This window comes from Helianthus annuus, chromosome 4 (assembly GCF_002127325.2).
Source record: "Helianthus annuus cultivar XRQ/B chromosome 4, HanXRQr2.0-SUNRISE, whole genome shotgun sequence".
NCBI classification, from domain to species: Eukaryota; Viridiplantae; Streptophyta; class Magnoliopsida; order Asterales; family Asteraceae; genus Helianthus; species Helianthus annuus.
In genome coordinates, this window is record NC_035436.2 from 27,565,023 (window position 1) to 27,572,973 (window position 7,951).

The window sequence follows — 7,951 nt, forward strand, 5'->3', positions numbered from 1 at the left end:
TTTTTTATCTGCCAGTACAAACTTTTGAGCTTTTAGTGGCACATATTTTTTGCCACAAAATCACATCAAGTTAAATGCCATTGCCGTTTATTATATTAATTTTAATTAATTACAAATATCATTTATTTACATTAAAAAATAAAAACAAAATTGTAAAATGTAGAAATCATAAAATAATCACTTCAATTAAAATTCAATCAGTCTTCCAAAGATTCCAAATGTCTAATAAGTGTCGATCTAAGTCTAATGATTAAACATATAACCCAAATAAACTAACAAGTGCATGAATAAAAACTCAAAACTTCATTGTGTTCATGAATCTCTTTCCCAATCTTCAAGCGAGTTAAATAATCATCGTGTTAACGTTTTCTTAGTAGTCATACTTCCACTTCATATTTCCCTGCACTTACTACTTATTGTCGCTACATCAGCCAACTAACTATACTCAACCTGAAATTTCACAATTCATGTTAAATTGATTTGATCTGATAACCATAACTATCAAAGATGTAAGAGCAGTTAACAAAAGGAAAACTTACTTCTTTTGACATTACCATAATGTCCTCTCGATCTTCACGTTGATATCCTGTCAAACATATAACTAGTGACGTTGCACCTGGAATCCCATTCAAATCTCTCACCGGTACGTACATTACCTGATAAAAATACAAATGCACATACTTGGTTACAAACCAGTAACTCAGTCCTGAATAGATTCATAATGTAACCTAAAACCAATCGGATTTGCATACTGACCGAGGTTGTATCCACGTGCGCTCCGACATCAAAACTGTGATCAACCCATAGACCAGAGACTAATACCTTCCCATCTTGTCTGGCAGCAACACATAGGGGCTCATCCTACAAAAACAAAACACAGATAATCCTCCATATATGTATTGCCTGTGGATTGCAATCTGTGTAAAAAATGATGACTGTATCCGCAGCTTGAAGATTCACTCCAACACCTCCGGCGCGAATGCTAGGGATCACAAGAACATATGTTCAGCGTAATTACAAACATACAACCAGATGCCATAAATAAAAAACATAAATCAATAACAAAAAATGAAATATGAGAAATAAATTAAACTAGGTTTATAGTTACAGACACGCGTGTTGCGGCGCGCGCTAAATCGAATCAATCTCGGTTTGAACATTTTACTTATGCCAATGAAAAGATACATACACATCCGATGATAATGATACCATTCAGCAAACCAGAGTGATGATGTTTCCCTATCACTAAAAACATGTGCCTTTATGTTGCAGTTTTATAACAGAAAATTACCTGAAAAAAGTAGGACTTGTAGCAGCCTATGCTTTTATTCATATTAAAAGACAAAAGTCTTGCTACAAAAGGTGTTGGCTTTGGTTTTTATGCATCTTATCAGTCAGCATATCTTACCTTGTATGAGGTTCTCGTCACCTACATGTCATGGATTTAAAATTTTAGAATGATACAACATTAAGGTAAATAGTAAAACTCCATGCCTATAACAATCTTGTGTTTGTAATATGATATTAACAAATTTCCGTAAAACAAAACTAAAAAACTAAAGATCAACATTTAGTTGTTGAGTTCATCTATCTAATTCATCAAATATAACTGGAAGGGCTTAACGGGTTGAGTTGGGTGGGGTGATGGATTAAAATGGGCTCGAGTTAGATTTAAAAAAAAATTATATAATCATTTGGGTTCAGGTCAAAACGGGACATGACAAAAAAGAGTGCAGATTGAAACATATAATTTGCAAACCTTTGTTTTCTGAAGACCTTTAAATATAACAACTCATGAACGAAGATGTTAGGGGTGTAAACGAGCCGGGCCGAGCCCGAGCTCGACGAAGCTCGAGCTCGGCTTGTTATGTTTTTATGAAGCTCGAGCTCGGCTCGGTTCAAGCCTACTTCTTTGAGCTTGAGCTCGGCTCGAGCCTATTTCTTTGAGCTCGAGCTCGGCTCGCGAGTAAAACCCAAAGCTCGAGCTCGGCTCGAACTATTTTGAGAACAACTTTAAACGAGCGACAAGTTCGGCTAGAGCTCGCTTAAACGAACCAAAGCTCGGCTCGAGCTCGGCTCATCAGCATTATCATCATTATTATTATATTATATATAAAAAACTAAAATTTTGTGTGGGCTCGTTTAGGCTCGTTAGCCTAAACGAGCTTTGTATTTCAGGCCCGAGCTCGGGCTCGATAACAAAACGAGCTCTATTTCAGGCTCGGGCTCGGGCTCGTAACTCGTTAAGGCTCGGCTCGTTCGATCTTTAATGTTAACCGAGCCGATCAAAATTCTAATTAACTCAAGTCACAATTGGTCAGGGAGAAGGTGAGAAATCACGATCTTTCATGATCCTACTGAGATACAAAGAGCCGTTCGATTTAGTAAACTGAATATGTAATCAGAATGTGGACCCATTAGGTCATGTCTAGTTCTCTGTCCATGATGGTTTGGAGAACCCAATTCTACTTACCTGTGGTGAACTGGTTGAACCATTGGTTGCGTCTGTGTCCCTAAGTCCACTGCAGCAGAAAAAATGAGGTAGTTTCACTCGACCACAAAACCTGCAACAAGAATGAGCAAGATTCAGATATTAAATTATTTTCTGACACTTTACAAGCATATGATAATGAAAAAAAAAGGTCTAAAAATTTCAACATTTCAAGACACGAAACAGAGGGCTTACTTGCAACGTATTATGACGGGAATAGGTTTTAGAGCCTTTGGTCCATTTCTGATCCCGCGCTTGTGAGGAGAAGTCTGGAATCATCAACAAAACATCACTTAAAACTCTAAATCGATTAAGGTGCATAATACATACTACAAAGATCAAGATGAAAAAACTGGAAGAAAAAAAAAAGATAATATCAGCAAAAAACCAAGAGATATTTGGCCCAACGCTGCTAATTGCAACTTGTAGTAGTGCTAATTGGTTATAAAATCAGTTTCATACAGGCTGCAACTATAAAATGTAGAATAAGATTACCTAATGACCCACCCCTTCTTGAAAAGTGCTGCAACACTTGCTCTTTACATGCCATGAAAATTGCTACATTTGGTTAGCCACATCCACCTTGGTTTTGAAAAGTGCGCCTGAGGCACGCTTAAGCGCGAGACGCAACAAGGGGCACACCCTGGGGCTTTTTCGCTCGGCGCCTAGAGTAATTACAAGAAGCGCTAAAAAGGCGCGCTTTTTTGGAATTTTTATGGCTTTTTTGGCCTGAAGCGCGCGCATCTCGTACCCGAGGCGTTTTTATGCATCTAACTGTTGTACCTTGGGTTTTTTGGTTTGTACATGCAGCTAAAATTATACAAAAACCTTACTTATAGCTATATTTTGGGTAGGGAAAGCTAAAAACCTATGGGATATATAAAAATATATATAATTAGCTTGCGCCTCGGGTACTAAAAGCCTGCTGCTTTTGCATCTCACGCTTTGGTTTTAGACCTCATCGCTTTTGTGCGCCTCTCGCTTTTCAAGACCAAGACATCCACATCCTATGTTTTAAAAGGCGCAAGGCGATGAGGTCCCCAAAGCCAAGGCAAGACTGAATCTTTTAAACTGCAATAGAATAAAAACCAAGACATCACACAAATCAACAACACAAATTATGGCCTTGGTGGTGCTTCTAAACTGCAATAGAATAAAAAAGATCAGTTATATAAGAAACATACAATATAAAACCATAACAAAGAGCGTATTGCAATCTCCTACGACGAGTTTAGTCTTTGAATGTTCTTTCAAACGCATAAAGACTGAATCTTTTTTAAAATATACGAACCCGGGATTCCATAATACTTGACCATATGGTTCATCTACACTATATGGGACATATTGAGGATCTTCATTAGTGAGTGCATGCTTGACACAAATATAACCCATTCAACCCATTTTTATCTTTTGCATATAAGTGATCTACAACTACAAATTTACAATAAGAGTATGAATGTATATAAGCAAGACGTTGATTTCTGTTTTAATTTTTTAAGTTTTGCATAAATTTGCCTGAGTGTATTAAGTAGACCTGGCAAACGGGTCGGGTTGGGTCGGGTCGGGTCATGGGTCAAAAAGGGTTCGGGTCAAACCGGGTTCGGGTCAAAACGGGTCAATTAAACAAAGGGTTGTTTTGGTTCGGGTCAAAACGGGTCAGGGTCAAAACAGGTTCGGGTCAGAACGGGTTCGGGTTGGAACGGGTTTCGGGTCTGAACGGGTTTCGGGTCGGGTCGGGTTGGGTCGGTTTAAACAACAGTTTTTAAAGGAAAAAAAAAGCTTGTAGCAGCAGTAGATCCATCTTCACTTCTTCGTGCACATGTATAGACACACAAACACTTCATATACATGTATACAAGCAGAAACATATACAATACATAGTGTATGCGGGTTTCGGGGCAGATTGGGTTTGGGTCGTTTTACAAATTGGATTCAGCACAGAACAGTATTACAATCTTTATATGATAAAACCTTAGTTTCTTAATCAAAATAAAAATTGAAATTATAACATATGTTGAATAGTAATTGGATAAACAAGCAATCAACTGAGTTCCGATTAAAAAGAATTAGAGATATAAAAAGCAAATAAATACAAATCAAATTCAAACATACTAATTGAAAAAGAGAGGAACTTCGTTTCTTCCGACGAGCGACGATACTTCATAAGTCATGTGGTTCCAATTCAGTAATCGCTCCACCCAATCTCTCGCATCTGTCAATCCGTTTGGGGTTTGTAATTGTTGGCCATTCAGTAATTATTTACACACTAACCGATCACACTGTCGATCCCTTACGACTTCCCGCATAGCATCGAAACACCGCCGTTTGATATGTCGCCGGGTTTATGGTGCCGGCCATTGGAACACAGAGATACGCAAAAGAGACGAGAGTAGAGGAAAATGTGTAGGTATCTGATTTGGCGGTTTGGTAAGCTTTTTCTTAGAATCAATTTGGTGTGACAATGATAAACTCAGATCAGATCCAGAGAGAACGCAAAGAAAAGTGTCTTGAGAAAAAAGGTAAAACCCTAGGAACTCTTCTAACCCTAGGAACCCGTTTCTTTTTTCTCCTGAACTTACTAACCCGTTCCAACCCGTCTCTTCTCACTTCCAAACCCAACGTGACCCGTGAATATGTTTTAAAGTTTTACAATTACCCATATGGACCCGTTAATCATTAAAAGAAAGCCCAAATTGACCCATAGTAACTTAAAAAAAGACCCAAATCAACCCATATTTATTCATTCGGGTCATGATTGCCCCCCCTAGTATTAAGTTATTACATAATTAAAAACATCTTTTAATATTGTTTAAAAAAAATAAATTGGTCAACCTGCGCATTTGCCAGACCCAAACCAAACCCATTTAATTAAACGTGTCTGCAAATTTGACTCAAAAATGACCCGAACCATTTGGTCAGTATACAAAACTGCGAAAACAATGTTAGGTCCTGGTCATTTTCAGATGAACATTTATATATATGCTAGAAGAAGATGTATATCACCAAAAGAATATGGAAGAGAGCAATAAGAGGTATTCAGAATATCGGTTATGTGATCATGCTTCAGCATGGTACTTTCCATTGAGCTTGGACTCTCTCCGGCTATTTCTTTTTCTGCGAACGGATCCATCTCTGCTGCTATCTAAAATCTACTGTGTGCAGAAATAGAATCACAAGAACATAATGAGTATCATGACATGAACGGTCGAACCAACCCGTACCTAGACAATGTAGAAAACTTGCAGGTCAATACCTTAGTTTATGGGGTGATTAGTTGTTTAAAACTTTCTGCAAATAATGAGCCAGCTTCCAACTGTATACATATATAGACAGATTTTACTAAGTGATTTGCGAATAATGTTGAACAAATCAAGCAGATATCACATAAATTTTGAACAACTTGTTCCACACTTTTCTATTACAATACATAAAAATAACCCGAACGGATAAACGATTTGGAGAACAAGAAAACATTTAAACCATAAAACATAATCCTACTTAACTTCTAATCTAAATAAAACTTAACTTGTAAAGATTCAGAAACAGTATTATTAAATGATACGTTCTATCAGAAATGGGCCTTCCTTCTTTTAAAAAGAAGACTGTTTGTTTTTTTAATTCATTCAGAGCAAAAAATCAAACCATCTAGCGCAAATACTCGACGCACAATTAACATTCATAACAGAGTTACTAACGAATCAAAATATGCACAAAACTTAATAGAAAAAAATCATCATCAACACATCAGAAGCAAAAATCTGCCTAACCTTTAGGCCATTCGGTAACAATTCTCTCCTTGAGCATCGCAACGGTGGAAGCCGGAGGATACATAAACGGACCGATATCCGATCCATCAAGCAACCGAAACTTGAGCTCTAGAAGATCTTCTTCAGGCATTCTAATGTAACAATCTACAATTTCAGCTTCTCTTAAACCCTAGGATCACACCTAACCACAAACTAGTAACATATGCTCTCAAAAACCTGCAACAACGTAAATTACAAATTTACGATCAATCACATCAACGAACATGAATCAACAAATGTAACAATCTACAATTTCAGCTTAATTGAAGCCCTAGGATCAGACAACTCCACAAACTACTAATATATGTTCTGAAAAGCCTCCATAAAGTAAAAGTAGGATCGATAACAAGTGAAATTACGATGAACAACATCAACGGACATGAAGAAATGAGTTCTATAGAAAGTATACCTTTGAATTGTGGTGAAATTGTGTGGAATTGAAGAAGATGAGGAACCCTAGAACCGATCACGAGGCGGATTGTTGTTAATGAATGTGAATTTAGAAAAGTTAAAACACCGTTTGGTTTTTTTGGTGAGAAAAAGCTGGGGAAATTGGTTTTTTTTTTCTTTTTTTCTTTTTCTTTTTTTCTTTTTCTTTTTTTTTTTTTTTTTTGAGAATGAGAGGGAAATTGATGAGGGGTTAGAGGAATGAGCGGGAACATGAAATAATTTGTGGAGGGAAATTGATTTTTGGTGAAAGAGAGAAGAAATTTCTAAGGAAATTTTTAGGTTTCAAAGAGAAAAATGGTAAAAATTTTAAATGAGTTGTTCAAAAATTTTTCTGGCATAGGCAAAGTGCCATTAAAACATATAGAAAATTTTGGTGGCATATGCAAAATGCCACTAAAAGCCTTGATTAGTGACATAAAAGTTAAATGCCACTAAATGTATGTGTTAAATACCTAAAGTGCCATTAAAAACAAAAAGTAGTGGCACAAAACCTAAATGCCATTAGAAATGTGTGCCACTAAATGGCTTTTTTTTTTTTTTTGTAGTGAGTCCACTCCATCATCTCCGGCACCGTCTCCGACCAACCTGCAACTCCACTCCATCTTCATCTTCTCCATAGCACATCGGCGACGACCACCACCTGCAACTGTTCGTCACTGGCGGCCACCATCTCTCCGTCGTTAACCACCACTCTCAGTTCATCATTCATCTTCATCCTCCATTCTTCTCGATCACTGTTAACACCCTTCGTCTTCAACCTCCACCTTCATCATCGTTGTCTCCGGCTTCAACCACCGCACGGATCTCCATCATCTTCTCCGATCAACTTACCTCCATAACCACCACCAGTCGTCTACATCATCTCTGTTCACCTCCGCCACCATTAATCTCCGGTCACCTCGACCATTCTCCGGTTATCGGTTTCGAAACAAACCTGCAACATCTCATCATCGAGCAACATCTCCGATCACCTTCTTTATCAGTCAACAAGAAGAAGAATCAAAACGTTGGTGGCTGGACATATTCAATTTAGGGTTTTGACAGATACGACATTTGGAATTGTCGTTTTGGGTTTTTTTTAATATTCAAGCCGATTAAATCAACCGTTGAGGGTTCTATGGAAAGCAGAGTTACTATTGAAGCTCGGTTTAAAGACTTTTGTAAGGTTTTATTTATTTTTATTTATAAAGTTTCATTAAAATTG

General features: G+C 37.4%; 1 long non-coding RNA gene across 4 annotated transcripts; it reads right to left on the minus strand.

Annotated features, from left to right (window-relative positions):
* Positions 1–399: 399 nt before the first annotated feature.
* On the minus strand, positions 400–5,634 carry LOC110936010. Of its 4 annotated transcripts, XR_002589639.2 has the most exons (7): positions 2,987–5,634; positions 2,687–2,760; positions 2,474–2,564; positions 1,292–1,429; positions 757–982; positions 540–656; positions 400–450 (listed from the first exon to the last, which is right to left on the minus strand). It is a non-coding gene; the product is annotated as an uncharacterized LOC110936010 (long non-coding RNA). The 4 variants fall into 4 exon arrangements; XR_002589638.2 differs by having other exon boundaries at positions 757–1,429; XR_004891523.1 differs by having other exon boundaries at positions 1,409–2,564.
* Positions 5,635–7,951: the final 2,317 nt, after the last annotated feature.